This window comes from Galeopterus variegatus, unplaced genomic scaffold (genome assembly GCF_000696425.1).
Source record: "Galeopterus variegatus unplaced genomic scaffold, G_variegatus-3.0.2 Scaffold512, whole genome shotgun sequence".
Taxonomy (NCBI): domain Eukaryota; kingdom Metazoa; phylum Chordata; class Mammalia; order Dermoptera; family Cynocephalidae; genus Galeopterus; species Galeopterus variegatus.
Genome location: NW_007726623.1, coordinates 280,768 through 297,535, shown reverse-complemented (window position 1 = coordinate 297,535; position 16,768 = coordinate 280,768). Strand labels below are relative to the sequence as shown.

At 39.2% G+C, this 16,768-nt stretch overlaps 1 protein-coding gene across 1 annotated transcript in view; it reads left to right on the top strand.

The window, feature by feature from the left end:
* PPP6R3 (protein phosphatase 6, regulatory subunit 3) overlaps positions 1-16,768 on the top strand; it is a 137,226-nt gene that overhangs the window by 29,124 nt on the left and 91,334 nt on the right. The window contains exon 3 of the mRNA XM_008569576.1: positions 12,169-12,321. The gene's annotated coding sequence lies outside the window, so the exon portion shown is untranslated. The remainder of the gene's footprint in view (positions 1-12,168; positions 12,322-16,768) is intronic.

Below are 16,768 nucleotides of genomic sequence, written 5' to 3'. Positions count from 1 at the left end.
CCAGGGCCAATCTTGACTATCCCATTCCCTACTTCTCTCTTTTATTATGAGGATACTTCAAAAAGTTCATGGAAAGGTTCATATTATCTTTTAATTCTATTTTTTATTAACTTTCTGAAGTACCCTCATTACGATTTTAAAACTGTCAAATTATAATAAAAATGCAGAAAATTACACATGTCATAAATACATTTTTACAAGCTGAAACCCACCTGGGAAATCAGTCCCCCAGATACTCCCTTGTGTCCACTTCTAGCAATACCTTCTCCCCAAGGGCAACTAGTATTCTGACATCTGACAGCACTAATTAGTTTTGCCCAGTTTTGTTCCTTAAATAAATATAGTGTCAGAGTGTGTACTCTTGTGTCTGACTTTTTTTGGCATTATTTATGAGATTATCCATGTTATTGCATGCAGTTGTTGATTTATTTGCTCTTGTTGCTATATGAAATTTTATTGTATGAAATATTTATTGTTGATGGACATTTGGATAGATGCTAATTTTTGGCTGTTACAGATAGTTCTGCTGTGAACATTCAAAGTTAGTATCCTTTGAATACATGTATGCATTTTGGGAATATACCTAGGAGTGAAATTACTAGGTCATAGGGGTATGTGTATAGTTAATATTGGAAAACTGGTGGAATCTACTAAAGTGTTTGTACCAAATTACACTTCCACTAGCAGTGTGTGAAAGTTCCCCTTACTCTGTATCTCCTCCAATTTGTCATATTTTCCATTCTTTTTATTTTAGCCACACTGGTAGCTATGGAGTGATATCTTATGGTAGTTTTCATTTATGCTAGTGAAGTCAAGTACATTTTATACTCTTATAGGTCATTTGGATATAATTTTTTATGAACGGTATATTTAAATTTTTTGTTCTATTTTCTGTTGTATTATCTGTTTTCTTATTGTATTAGCTCTCTTTATTATCTCACAGTTTATGTGGGTCAGGTACTTGGGAGTGGCATGGCTGGACAGTTCTGGCTTGGGTGTGATCAGCCCTCTGAAGGCTTAGTGGAGCTAGATGATCCTTTCCAAGGTGGGCTCATTCACATGCCTGGCAGGTTAGTTCTGGCTGTTGGTGTGAGGCCTCAGGTCCTTTTCTTGTGGTCCTATTGTCAGGAATGCCTGAATGTCCAGTTCTTAGGACATGGTGACTGACTCCCCACCGAGAGAGTGATTCAAGAGAAGGAGAACCAAGTGGAAGCTATTATTTTTATGACTTAGCCTCAGAAGTCACATAGCATCTACTTTTGCCATGTTCTGTTTGTTAGAAGAGAGTCACTCAAGGCCCAGCTTACATTCAAGGGGAGGGGAAGGGAGGAGTGTCAAAGAATTTGTGGATCTTTTTTAAAACCAACATATGGTAGGATTCTTTTATTCTGTATATGACTTTTTCGTCAGATATATGTATTGTGAATATTTTTGCCTATTACACTGTGAGTTGTCATTGTGTTTTTTTGTTTTTTTTTTAAAGATGACCGATAAGGGGATCTTAACCCTGGACTTGGTGTTGTCAGCACCACGCTCACCCAAGTGAGCTAACCGGCCATCCCTATATAGGGATCCGAACCTGTGGCCTTGGTGTTATCAGCACCACACTCTCCCAAGTGAGCCATGGGCCGGCCCTCATTGTGTCTTTTGAGGGAGAGAAGTTCTATTAATTTTTTCCTTTATGGTCAGCCCTGCCCATATTATTTTGAAGAAAATCCCAAAATAATTCTTTTGTTTCTTCTGTAAATATGTCAGTATATATCTTTCAAAAGTAAGGGACTCTTTTAACCGTAACAAACACAAAAGTATCATGTCTGAAAAAAACAAAAACTCGTGACAATTGCTTGATATTATCCAGTACCTAGTCAGAGTTGAAACTTCCAGTTGTCTCAGATATAAAACTTTTGTACTCTTTTCTTAGTTTGGCAAATCAGGATCCAAATAAAACGTGCCCTTTTTTTTTCTTTTCCTTTTTGTCTTTTTTCGTGACCGGCAACGGATCGCAACCCTCAGTGTCGTGCCCGGACCGGGACCGGCAACGGGATCACAACCCTCGGTGTTGCGCCCGCACCTCGCTCAGCCAGTGAGCGGCAGGTCTGCATGTGGGATCCGAACCCTCCGCAGGAGTGCCGCTGCGCTCCCAAGCGGCGCACTGTAGCAGTGTGCCACCGGGCCGGCCCCCCATTTTAAAAATCTGTAGGTTCCCCATTTATTGCTCTACCCCCCTTGCCATCTGTTTGTGGGAGACCTGGATTGATTATCTTATAGTGATCCCCACAGTGTTCTGTGACCTCTATTTTCTGTACACTGGTAGTTGGATCTTGAGGAAGTTTCTCTTTTGGGGGTAAACTGCCTTGTACTCTCACTTTAAAATTTTTGTCTTAAACTGGTGTTGCTTCTTTGGTTGTCTTTGGAGGCTGAATGTGGAGCCCAGTTGAAAATTTTTAAGGGCTTTCAACCTAAGTCACATTGAAATTCATTCAGATCAGAGTTGTTCTATACTTAAAATGTGATGACTTTCATTTTGGAATGCACTTTTTTTTTTTTTTTTCCTTTTTGTCTTTCTTTTTTTCGTGTCCGGCAATGGACTGCAACCCTCAGTGTCGCGCCCGTACCGGACCGGGACCGGCAACGGGATTGCAACCCTCGGTGCCGTGCCCGCCCCTCGCTCAGCCAGTGAGCGGGAACCGGTCTGCATGTGGGATCCGAACCCTCGGCGGGAGCGCTGCCGTGCTCCCAAGCGGTGCACTGTAGCAGTGCGCCACCGGGCCGGCCCCTTGGAATGCACTTTCTACCCATCCCTTTTCTGTGTGTTTGCAAAGCCACATGACAGTGAATTTTCTGTTTTCTGTTGAATGACAGCACTCTGACTGTGAGCCTTGTCATCTTGAGTGTACCCACACCCTGAACTCTGTGGGAATCTCTACATTATCAGTTATATACAGGAAGAAGGAAGAAGAGCTTCCAGCTAAGGAGACTGAAAAATGACCAGTGGGGAAGCAAGTAGAGTGTGATATCAAAGAAGCCAAGTGAGGAAAATGTTCTAATAAGGAGAGTCTACTAGTGGACTGTATTGAATGCTGCTGAGAGTGAGGTTAAGATGAGGACAGAATTTTTTGTATTAGCAAAAATTGAAAACTGAATGGTCATCGGTGGCCTGGTTAAATCAATGGTAAAACAAAGGAAAGTCTATACCAAGTAAAGCATTGTATTCTCCAAGAAAATAGAATTTTTTTTTTTTTCTATCATGCTATTAGTCAGGGTTTTTTCCAGTGGACTCTGTCTTGTTTTATATATGTATTGGGTTATGCACTACAGGAAAGGAGGGTATGTTATATCTTATGAGCTTTCTGCATTAATTCACACTCCACTTTACCTTATTGCACTTAAAATAACCATAACTGGTATCGAGACAGAGTAAAATTTTACTTAGTTTGACTTAACAACAAAGTAAGCAAGCCTGTAACTCTTCATTTGAGAACCCTGAATGTAGTAGTGGGGGGTTATACAATAGTTGTCTGATGTAGGAGAAAAACTTTCTTGGTCAACTATTTGTGGGGTAAGGAGACAGTTCAAACCTACATGAGCTGTCTATTTGCATGCACCTGGCTCTACTGATCTTTTTGCAGTTTGGCCTTCTTTGGAGATAGCAACATGTTTACTTGGACTGAAGCAAAAATGAAAAACTAGGCATACTATACAAACCAAGTCAGTCTCCCAGCAGAGTACATTGATATAGTACAATTTAAAATTCTCTGTCACTGAGACTCTATACTTTGAGATCTTTTTAAATTTGCTTAATTTTTTTAAGAGTTTGAGACTGATATTTATTTATTTATTTTTTATTATTTTTTTCCTTTTTGTCTTTTTTCGTGACCGGTAACGGGATTGCAACCCTCGGTGTCGCGCCCGTACCGTGACCGGCAACAGGATCGCAACCCTCGGTGTCGCGCCCGCACCGCGCTCAACCAGTGAGTGGACTGGTCTCTATATGGGATCTGAACCTTCGGCGGGAGCGCCGCCGCACTCCACCGGGTGCGCCACCGGGCCGGCCCGAGACTCGTATTTATTGATTTTTTTCCCCCTTCATTTCTTTGAGTATCCTGGTTTCACCTTTTTTTTTTTTTTCCTTTTTGTCTTTTTTCGTGACTGGCAACGGGATCGCAACCCTCAGTGTCGCGCCCGCACCGCGCTCAGCCAGTGAGTGGACCGGTCTGTATATGGGATCCGAACCCTTGGCGGGAGTGCCGCCGTGCTCCCAAGCGCCACACTCTACTGAGTGCGCCACCAGGCCGGCCCATCCTGGTTTCACTTATATTTGATATTTTATACTTCTTTACTTCTTAGATCCATTGGAGTTAAGAATTTGGGGATTTAACGAGCCTTAAGTAACCATTTAGTCTAAACCTCATTTTACAGATAAGTGAACAAGCTCAAAGGAATGAAGTGACATGCCCAGATATTGACTGAACTGAATCTATGTGTCATCCCCATTAAGTTTGGTAATATGGAGAGGGTAAAATGATACCCTTGTGGCATCGGGTCGAGGTATGTACCATAATTTTAAGGGGACTGTGGCTTTAATTACATTGCCACTGTTCTGATGAATATTTATGTGCTGTAGTAGTTCTTTTAGAATCATAGAGACATCTAGTTGAGCTCTTTTACATTTTTTGATTAAGAAAGTTGAGACCTAGAGATGTGATCTTAATTCATCCAAGATTATAAACTGTAAACATTTATTCTGTGCTTAGCTTTAATATGAGTCAGAGAAGTGCTGTCCAGGAGAACGTTATATGATGGTGTTCTTTACCTAAACTGTCGGTGTGCCTGTTTAAATAGTTAAAATTAAACAAAGTTTAAAATTCACCTCCTTAGCCTTGCTAGCCACATATCAGGTACTCAGCAAGTATGTGTGGGTAGTAGCTACTGAATTGGACAGCTCAGGTCTAGAGCCCTTTTTTTTTTTTTTTTTTTTTTTGATCTTTGGGAGCTTTAGAATTGTTAGAGGTGGAGACCGAGGTGTATGAGTATGACTAGAATTGCCAAGTAAAAATTAGAAGGTTTGTGTTCAAAACTAGAAGGAAAAACTTAACTCTTGGAGTCTTAGAGCTATGGCAGTGCTACAACTTGTTGTGGCCTAGGCCATTTCTTTTTTCATGTTTCATCCATTTTTTTAGGATAGTAGTAGAAACCTACATGAAGTGGGTTTTTTGTTTGTTTTTTGGTTTTTTTGTGCCATGTCTTAGGTATCTTGTTTTGCCAATTAAAAATGACATCCTTGGGCTTGAGTTTTCAGTGAATACATTCATTCAGTTTCATGGTGCTCAGCATATTTTTCGATCTCTGTACTTAAAATTAAAAAACAATTTTTTTAACTGTAAATTAACAAATTGTAGTTGTATATATCTGTAGGGTACAAATATATCTAGGTTAGGATTTATTAATACAGTGTGGAATGATTAAATCAAGCTAATTAACATATCACCTCAAACACCATTTTTTGTGATGAGAATATTTGAAATTTACTCTAAGCGATTTTCAAATGTATAGTGCATTATTTACTATATTCACCATGCTGTGCATGTATCTTAAAGAAAAACTTATTTCTCCTGTCTAATTGAGGCTTTGTATCCTTTGACCATCGTCTCCTCAACCTTTCCTTTCCCCGCAGAACAATCTCTGTAGTTTTATCTCACATTTAATCACTTGGTTGCCAGGATGCCATACAAAAAGTTTTGGTGTCTTTCTTGCTTTGGTACTCTGGATGATGGAAGTTTTAGCTTTTACGTGAAATTAAGTTTGAGTGTATATCTTGATTGAACCAACTAAGTATAGCGTGGTGATTGGGATCATATAGTCTTTTGTGCTATTGATCTGTGTCCTTACCCACTGTTATAACAGGCAGAGGAGTTCTCTGGGTTTTACTTTGGATGCTGATTTACTAATTTATGACTTGGCTCCATTTTATTAGTGACTTAGGTTGGGTCGGCTTCATGTATGCCTGCAGTGATTTGAGTGTCCATTAAGGTGCATAGACAGACGGTGATGTAATCGGATCAGTGCCAAAGTTTTTCCTTAAAGTACTTTACATACATGATTTTGCTTTTACAAGGTGGTAGTTTGGATTTACCTTGTGTGTTTTGTACGTCACACAGTAGTCTTTTTGCATTCTTGGTAGGGTGATTTTTAGTTAACGGTTTTAGAAGCCTTGGTATTCTTGCCTTGGGTTTTATGAAAATGATTGGTGTTTCAGAAACTAGCTGATGGAGTTACCTATATATAATTTTTTTTTTGTTGGAAGATGCCTCTGAAGACATGGAAGTTGTATTATTTAGGTTACTTCTCACAATTATGCGTGTTTGTGAAATTATTATTATTATTATTATTATTTTCCTTTTTGTCTTTTTTCGTGACCGGTAATGGGCTCGCAACCCTCGGTGTCGCGCCCGCACCGCGCTCAACCAGTGAGCGGACCGGTCTCTATATGGGATCCGAACCCTCGGCGGGAGCGCCGCCAGGCAGGCCCGTGAAATTATTTTTTTTATGATTTTTGTATTCAAAATTTTGTGGATGATTTTTAAACTCACAGTGTGCTAGGCATTGAAGATAAAATGATGAACAAGGTGTCATAGAGATGGGTTATCTTCCCGTCTCATTGTCTGCCATCTCTTTAAACTTGGATATTTTGGAGAACATGTCTGAGGACACTTGCAGCAATGGGATCACTGAGATCTGCATTAAGATGACACTGAGTGAGGTGGTCTGCCTTAGGATTTCTGATTCTGGTAAGAAGTAGAGTTCCTTGCTTTTGTGTGTTCAGGCTTTGGATTATCACCTGTCTGTAATTGAGAGTGCATTTTTAGTTGTGTATAATATATGAAGAAAAGGCTTCTTGCTTGTTATATAATAGCCATGGCATCCTCTTGTGAATTCGTATCAGCAGAAACATTGTATTTGTATATAAAATGTATATGAGAGCATAGGGAGGAGATTTTTTTCCCTAAAGTGAGTTTTTTTTGTTTTTAAATAAATTCATTGTTCATAGAGGATGGTTTGGAGCAATTCCTTTCTTAATTATGCTGAACTATAAAGTAGGGATAATAACTAATAATAGCGTTGAAAAACACTTTACAGTGCCAACGCAAAGGGTTTGTAAGGGTGGCTGTTCATTCCTGCTATTCTCAAGTTTTGTGATTAAGCAAGTGCATTTAGATGCTGTTTGGTTGAGAATCTGTTCTTTTGCTGTTTTAGGTTAAACCAGTCCTTATTCTTAAATGATATTTTTATAAATGTGTTGCATTTGCATTTTCTTCATTGGCCTTAATCAGAGTCAGTAGTGATTTGTGATATAAGAGTTAGACTGTATGGCTGTTGAGAAGAATGGGGATCATTTAAGGAATGGTTGGCAAAAATATAAAAATTAAAGTATATTTTCTTTTTTCCCTCTGTCTTGATTCCTTTTTGGGGAGGAGGCTCTGGATCCATTTCCTCTGAGAGAATAATGTAATGATAGCAATTATGAAAATAAATATATTATTGATCATCAAGTCCTATTTTTCCTCCTTTGGCTTCCATGATAGTGCAGTATTGCTTCCACTGTTTTTAAATAGTCTTGCTCTAACCATGCCCCCTTCTCATTTTGTCCTTTAATTATGATGTAAGAACTACAGTTTCCTAGAAGTTAAATCTTGGGGAGATTTCCCTATTTTTCAGCTTCCATGTTCTTTGGGGGAAACCTTTCACCATCCTCATAGATTCCACCATCATCTGTATGTCTAATTTTCTTTTTTTTTTTTTTTTCCTTTTTTTCTTTTTTCGTGACCAGTAACGGGATTGCAACCCTCGGTGTTGTGCCCGTACCATGACCGGCAACGGGATCGCAACCCTCGGTGTTGTGCCCGTACCATGACCGGCAACGGGATCGCAACCCTCGGTGTCGTGCCCGCACCGCGCTCAGCCAGTGAGCGGACCGGTCTCTATATGGGATCCGAACCCTCGGTGGGAGCACCGCACTCTACCGAGTGCGCCACTGGGCCGGCCCTGTATGTCTAATTTTCAAAACAATCATCTCTTTCTGGCTTAGTTAGCTTTTTTCTGTGGTCTCATGTTATAGTTTGTCTGGATACCATCAGTTAAATTCTTTCAAGGTCAGGATCGGGAACTCCATGTCTCCATTTCCTAAATAATGCTTGTCTCACTTCTCCTTCACCATCAACACTTGCTCAGTTCCCATAGCCTTAAAACTCCTTCCCAGTCCACCATTCTCCTTAAAATTTATTAAAAAAAAATTTTTTTTAAGTCAAAGTTTTATATGTTCATAGTTTAGAGTCAACTAGTGCTAGAAGGTTAGGTAAGAAAAACAGCAGTCCTTAACCATCCCACCTTTTTTTCCCCTTTCCTAAAGGCAGCTATAATACTTTGGACACATTTAGCCATTTTAAAAAAATTCTCTCTCTCTCTCTCTCTATCTCTCTATGTCTCTATCTCCATACATCTGAAGAGCGTATTTGGATTGCTTCCATGTTTTAGCTGTTGTAAATAATGCTGCTGCAGACATGGGTGTACAGATATGTCTTTGAGACCTTGCTTTCAGTTCTTTTGAATATAGACCCAGAAGTAAGATTTCTGGGTCATATGGTGAAATTCTACTTTTAATTTTTTTTAGGAACCATCATACTACAACATTCCACAGTGGCTTCGCCATTTTACATTCCCTCCAACAGTGCACGAGGGTTCTAATTTCTCCATATTCTTGTCGACACTTGTTATTTTTTTTTTCCGATGGTAACCATCCTAATGGGTGTGAGGTGGTTGCTTCATTATCTTTTTGTTTTCTATTTTGCTCTGAAGAAATCTGAAGCTATTCAGATTTTGATCCTTTGTGGAAGATCTGTGCTCTTCTTTGTGCACAGGGTCAAGAAATTTTACAGTGATGTTCCTTGGTGTGGGTCATTTTCAGGGACTTTTTTGGGGACTTGTTTCTCTGCTTTCTTCCCTTCTGTTTTCTGTTCTCTTCTTTTAGAAACCTTCTTACTTGGATGTTGGATGTTCCATTTTGGTCTTTCAATTTTCTTTCCTATTTTCTAATTTTTTTCCCTCCGCTTTTTCTTCCATCCTTTCTATTCAGTTTTAAATTTCTGCTGTAAAATTTCTAATTTCCAAGAGCTCTTTTTATTCTCTGTATCCTTTTAAGTAGTGTTCTTGTTGTTGTTGTTTTAATGGATGCATTATCTTCTTATCTTTCTGGAGACATCAACTATTATTTTTTATATTCTTTATTTGTGTTGTCTTTTTCCTCCAACTTGCATTTTTCAGTCTGTTTTGCTACTTTTCATGATAGAGGTTTCCTAGAGGTGTCTGAAAGTCATTGGTTTTCTTTCTTTCTTTCTTTTCTTTTCTTTTTTTTTTTTTTTTTGGTGGCTGGCTAGTAGGGGATTCGAACCAATGACCTTGGTGTTACCAGCATCATGCTCATTCATATTTAAAAGTCAGGGATGTACAACACATAGAGTTGAATCATATGAAATTGGCATTTTTTCCTAGCTTTATCCACTATAGAAGGGCAAAGGGAGTGACACCTCAGTATCTATGAATATACTTAGCTTTTAGATCTTCATTTCTCAATAACATCTTCCACTAAAAGGAACCAGGACTTCTTGGAGAAATGGCTGATTTCAGCACTGGGTCAGAGAATGCACAAGATGAACACGGAACATGTTATGTGAGGAAATAAGGAAGTGATGAAAAAACATGAAAAGTATGCAAGAGCCAGCTTGAAGGGGTTCCTACTGGCCACATCTGGGACAGTTTGAACATCAAAATGAATAATGATGTTAGTGAATAAAGTAAGAATCTGTGAGTGCATACTGATAATGAATTAAGAAAAGAGAGAATTAGTGGAGAGAAAGGAACATAACTTACTGAAGTTAGAATGTCAACTAATAAATGCTGGAAGAACCATAGAGCTAAAAAGCCCCCCATCATTTTATAACTATCAGAGTATCAATAGATTCAGACAAGATTTGCCAGGGGACACTGAAACTGTTGGGTGAATGTTCTAAGACCATAGTCCCTAAGTAGTAATTAATTACTAAGGGAAAATAGTCACTTTACAGTGAAGAAATCTGGCAGATATCATCTTAACCAAGTGATCAAAATGATTACCAATAATGGGACACATTGACATCATCGTGTGTCTTTTTGTGTGATGCTCTAGGAAACATAAAGTTTCATTTATGTAGTTTTCCTGCCAGAAATGCATAACTTGTATTCTTCAAAGATGTCAGTGAAATGAAAGATGAAAAATGCTAAAGAACTGTTTCAGATGAGAGGAAGTCAAGGAGACATGACATTAGATGTAATCCTGGGTTGAAGGGAAGAGAGAGTACCATAAAGGACATTATAAAATCATGGGCAGAATTAGAAATATGAACTACATAGTCCCTATTCAACAACTAATATGTTAAATTCCTGATTTTTGGCATGTGTACTATGGTTGTGTAAGAGAATACCTTGCTCACTTAAGGGTAAAGGGACCTGATGGCTGGGCAATTCTCAAGTGTTTGGGTGGGTAGGGATGTATGTGGACAGGGAATGGTAAAGCAGAAGTTGGTGAATCTAGGTGAGGGCTCTGTGGGAGTTTCTTGTACTGCTCTTGAAACTGTTCTGCAAATTTAAAATGAAAAGTTTTTTTAAAAGGTTGGAATAAGGGCCAAGCCCGAGGCGCACTCGGGAGACTGCGGCGCTGGGAGTGCAGCAGCGCTCCCGCTGCGCGTTCGGATCCTATATAGGGATGACTGGTGCAACAAGGGGATGTCACTTCACATCCATCAGATCAGTGTGAATTAAAACCTCTGCTGGTGTCAGCTGTTGGCAAGAATGTGGGACAATGGAAATTCGCTCTGTACGCAGGATCCCCGTCGAGGGAGACCTGACAAGGGCTGGTCAGGCGGGAGCTGAGGCTACGTAATAACTTCGTATAGCATACATTATACGAAGTTATACGAAAAAGGAAAAAAAAAAAGGTTGGAATAAGAGTGGCTGATTGGAAGCTCTGGTCTTGTATACCGCTCATTGTGAATTTGTAGCAGATCGATTAGTTGTACTCCCTTTGTTGGGGATCCCCCAGAATATTTTCAGCTCTTTTTTCCTCAAGATCAGCTAGCTCACTCAAAAGACAGTTTTAGTCTTCAGTGTGGAGAGTAAACGTCTTGCCTCTTGGCTGGAAATAAAGGATCCTAGCAAAGGAATCTGTCAGAGGGTGGGCAAGGTATGACGTGTGTCACAGGCAAGTGGGTACCTGTGTCTCAACATTCATTCTACAGTTCACAAAGTCCCTCTGTTTTCAGCATGGCGATCTAATTCCCAGCTGTCTGTGCTGGGGTCTCCCAGTTCAGAGACTTAATGTTTTACCCTGTGGTCATCGGCCAATGTAGGAAGGGATAGAAGAGGGTGAGATTTAGGGATCTAAGTCATTAAATAACTTTGAATCAATATTCTTTCTGTTCCCTTCCAGCACCCGTCCAGTTTTGTGGTCTCCTTCTGGTCCTTATAGATTGTACCTTAAAAAAAAAAGTAGGGCCGGCCCGGTGGCGCACTCTCTCGGCCCATAAACTTTTAATATATATATATATTTTTTTTTTCAAAAGATGACTGGTAAGGGGATCTCAACCCTTGGCTTGGTGTTGTCAGCACCACGCTCAGCCAGTGAGCAAACCAGCCATCCCTATATAGGATCCGAACCCGTGGCCTTGGTGTTATCAGCACCGCACTCTACCAAGTGAGCCACGGGCTGGCCTTAAACTTTTAATATTTTAAAGTTTGGTGTCTTTGTAGTTGACCTTAGTTGGATAAGAATATCATTGATGTTTTCATAAGATAAAGGTAAGAATATGTATTTTTCTTCTTTACTCACTGATACTGCTAATGGCATCTATATTTACTTCTGGGTTATTGTTTAGTGTAGGATAAAAACTGAGGTAGAGAAATGACAGTGCTGTTTTTCTTGTGTTCACATAGAAAAATTTTAGTTTACTAGAACTTTTAAATTCTCTGAGGTATAGTTCTGTGTGAATCAAAACCTTGAACCAGTGTCTTCTAATGGCAGCTTGTCTCAGACCAAAAAAGAACATATGTGATTACCTGCTCTTTTTTTTTTTTTAATAGGAGCGCTTCTGTTTCATATCCATATCCCACTTTATTCCTGATAATCTGCTAATGCAGTAAATTTGAAGAAAACTATTGCCAGGATTACCTGTAATGGGCAAGGAGCCACAGAGAAGAGAACATTTCTTTTAATTTTTGAACTTGGTTTGAAAGGTAAGACCCTTAAGATTATCAGGTGTTTCCTTCCGAGAGTCCCGTCAAGGAGAGCCGTGTTCTGCCGTGAGATCCTGGAGTCTAGATAAACCAGGTTGAGATCAGTTTCTTTGAGCTAGGTACAATATGGTTGTATGGTACTGTGATATTTTTAGGAAGTTAAGTAGAAGCCTCTATAGTCTGCTTTGGTATATCTCAGAATGTGCAGAAATCAGGGGATTCTGTTTCCAGGGGCTATTGAGCTGGGCACGAAGGACCAGCCAGGCCTACCAAGCTGAAGTCTTTCTCTACAAGGAAAGACTGCTAGTAGAGACCTGTGACCCAGGCTGCTGCTTATAGGTCCCCTATCCGTGTGTGCGCGCGCGTGCATGTGTGTGTGAGAGTGATTGTTTTGTTTTTGTTTTATACTAGCCAAATCCACTGGTCTCCTTTTGAGTCCTAACTGCTATCACTTTGGAACTCTTTACTGGAACTTTTTATTGCAGATCTGAGATTGACTTTGCACATTTGACTTTTGGCTCAGTTGGCATTTAATAGGAAGTGGCACATTGGCCTTTTTGGGGAAATGCAAATACACTTAATCCAATTTCGTTTGCTCCGTTGTATCTCTAGGAGAGGGTGGACACAAACCATTTAATCATTTACCTTTCTGAACTGGTGCTAGCTCTAAGACTTGAAATTTTAGCCACTTCTTCCTGTGTTTATTTTCATCCTGATGATCAATCAGTTATTTTCACTGCTATCAAGCTAGGTCAGGCTTTGTTACCTCAGGAGACAGTGTAGGTCTGCTGTGAGGGTCTCTGCTTCTAATCCCCAGGTGAATCTTTCCTAGGCATCTTAAATACTGCTTTGCAAATGACCTTTCTCCACTTCCAGCCCCTCAAGAATGATCCTACTCAGCCTTCGGAGGCTCCCCCTTGTGCTTATACAGACTGTCCAACTCCTTGCCCCAATATTCAGATTCTTGTATAAATCTTATGATTTCTCCAGCCATAACTCCGTATCATTCTCCTGCATGAATCCTATGTGGAGAATTCCCTCCATGTATTCATTCACCTCTTCTCTTGGCTCCTTATCTCATGTGGTTTTATTATTGTTCTGTGTATTTGATTTCACATCTTCCAGGGGTCATCTTTCTTCCTACCTTTTTTGTCAAACCTTTCTGGCTTGTTTCAGTTCCTTTGTGGTCACTCCTTTGCGAACTCATTAAATTATTTTAGAATTGTTTTTTTCTCTAACTAGATTTCAAGTATAGTGATAGTGAGCAAGAAGTTTTGACTTCTACATTATATCATTAGTACTTTTTACATAATAGGTGTCATTAATTGTTTGATGGTAGAAGCTAACGTTTCAGAGGCATTTCTCAGGATATTTTTGAAACTCTTTCTCCCTGCCTCCCTCCTTTTTGTTTTATTTTTTCTTTGTTAGCAGAGTTTCTTAGCTTTGGCAGCTTATAGAACAATTCCTTACCTTTAGCTACTCCTCCTTTTTGCTTCTTTTACTCATCTCTGCTCATCAGCATGCTGTACCACACTAGGACGGGTGAACGCTTCTCTTAAGAAATTACCAGAAGTCTCTAGGAGTCCTAGAATTAATGCCAGGTGGTTAAGAAGGATTCCTAGAGAAGAACTGCACTGTAGGTTAGGGTACTTTACTTGAGGGAGCATCAGACTAAACTTTTATTGCAAAGGACCAGATAGTAAATATTTTAGGTTTTGTGGGCCAAGAGGCCAAGAAAAAGGATATTATGAAGGTATTTATAGAACAAAAGAGAAAACAAATGTTCACAAACTTTGTTATTGATGAGATTCAGAATATAATAATTGAGTTCAACATTCTGTAAAACAGATCTATCTACTAATGAGAAGAGTGGAATTTCTTTTTCTTTTTTCTGGCTGGCCTGTACAGGGATTGAACTCCAGACAGAATTCTTTTTCTAGGGGGATAACATTTCACCTAATTGGTGTTCAAAGTTAGAATTGCTCTCTCATCAAAATCTATTGCAAATGTATATCTAATCTATTAATATTAAACTGTAATGAGATTTTACATATTTTATCTTTGAAAATGTATTTTTTATACAGATAGGTAGGTACTGCCATATTCTGTTAATTGATCCCCAAGGATATGACTTGAGTATATTCATTACTTGGAAGGCATATATAGAATTCTGTTAGATTCTTGATTATTTGCTTTTTAGCATGTCATTACATTGTAAGTTAATCACTTCCAATTGAAGATTAGGCGAAAGCTTTTCAATTGCAAAATTAAATGGACTTTTAAGTATGGAAATTTCCTTTGGCCTTACTTCAAGGTCTGAAACTCCATTTAACTATGTTTAAGCTTGGAAAATATATTCACCGCAAATTTGTATGGGAATGGGGATCTCAATTCTTTCTTTAGTTTCTGACACCGTGGGAAGTATGTGAAGCAGCTTGATCTTTATGATCCAAAGTTAGTAGTTGAAATGACATTACTGTAGTATAAGGTTTGCATGTCATTGCTGTTTTGCCTTGTAATTTTAGGTTAAATTTGTTAAGAAACATAGAGACTTCAGCAAAGACGAGTTTCCATAGTTATCAAGCATTCAGTAATTGTGGTTGTGGGCTGTTCTCGTTCAGAAAAATTTTAATCTTGGCTCCGAGCTCATAAAATCTCAATAAAACTTTACCACTGATAAGCCATCAGTTTGCTGTGTGATAGAGCAGGTCAGTATGGCTAAGTCCATGAGAGTGAATGAAGTTCCTTGTTGATACTACTGGTTCAGTGACATGTGATAGATTAAAAAAACCTTCCTAAGTACCTGCTGATGATTAATAGAAAGAGTAGCCATAAGCTGTAAACACCTTGCATTTTTATGTTTTGTTTTTTTAAAAAATGACCAGTAAGGGGATTTTAACCCTTGACTCGGTATTGTCAGCATCACACTCTCCCAAGTGAGCAACTGGCCATCCTTATATAGGGATCCAAACCCAAGGCCTTGGTGTTATCAGCACCACACTCTCCCAAGTGAGCCACTGGCCAGCCTTACATTTTTATAAGTTTTGTAAATTTGTTCAGCTGAGCCTTTTTTTGCTCTGTACATAATTTTACCACCATCATTTGTGGCACGTCATAGCAGATTCTACTTTAGGTTAGCTTTTCTCAACTTCTTTGAAAATATTCCACTTGTAGTTATTTCATGAAGACTATTCATAGAAGCTAAAATGTCAACCAGTATCACAAGGCCTATAACAAAAAATAACAATCATCTGTTCCATCTTTCCCATCCCTGATTTACTTACTTGGGACTGCTACCTTTAGCTCTTAGTCATTTTCTTATATTTACTTCCACATTTCTAAGTAATATGCCTGTATGTAGCTATTTCTAATCTAGTTGACTTTTCTAACTATGAAAAGCAGTTTTTAGCTCTTACATGTATAGCTCCTTCCCTCTGTCTTCCAGCATAGTTAAAGTATACTTTTTAGATAAACTCAGTATTAAAAGTATGTCTATTTTGGTTAATTATTCCCTGACTCTTATGCAGAATTATTCTCAGCAGGGTCAGATACTTTCAGCAATCCATCAGCTCCATCTCCTTCTTGGACCCATCCTTTTCAGAACCCTCTGCCTCATACCTTTACCCAGGACTGTCGCTCTTCACCTTCTCTGTAGCTGCTGGTGTTTCCCCTCAGTTTTCTTTGGGGAGTCATCTTTGCTTGTCAGTGTCTTGGTTTCATGTATTATAGCCATGTTTTGGTGAAGCACATTTTCTGGTAGCTTCCTGAGAAAGTGTGAACAAATTGTTCAGATCTTCTATGTCTTAAAATGTTCTTTTCTAGACTTGCTATGGAGGAAGCTGGTGTCATTCTGATTTCTGGTCCTTTTGTAAATGTTGTTTTTTGTATTTTCCTTTTTTTTTTTTTTCCTCCTGTCATTGGAAAAATGTAGATACTTTCTTTGTCTCTGCTACCATGGAATTTCACCCTATGTCTTGCCACTCATTGTGATGGCCTGTGCAGGTCTCAAGGAGACCAACATTTGTTAAGTTTTGGGAAATTTTCTTTTTGGGGGATGGTAGATTATACTATGTTCTTCTAAAACTTCTTTTATTTCAGTATTGGACTTCCTGAATCGTTTCTCCATTTTCTTTGTCTTTTCATACATTTGTGAGTGTTCTTAGCTGTCGTTTCCTCTTCCCTTGAACCAACACCGATGGAGCCACTGGCCACAAGAGCTGAGCTATTCCAGAGCCACCACCAATGGTTTTCAGGCTGAGCTGCCCATCCATCTTGTCTGTGAAGTGATTCTCCACCCTGTGCACAAAGACATGCAATTCCCATTCACAAACTTGTTCTGAGAGCCATCTGATTCCAGGCAGACCTGCTGCTTTTGCCGTCTGCAGGCTGAGTGCACACAAAGGTGGGCCTGGAGCTGGGTTATGCTCTTAAGCACTTTGATTAGTTG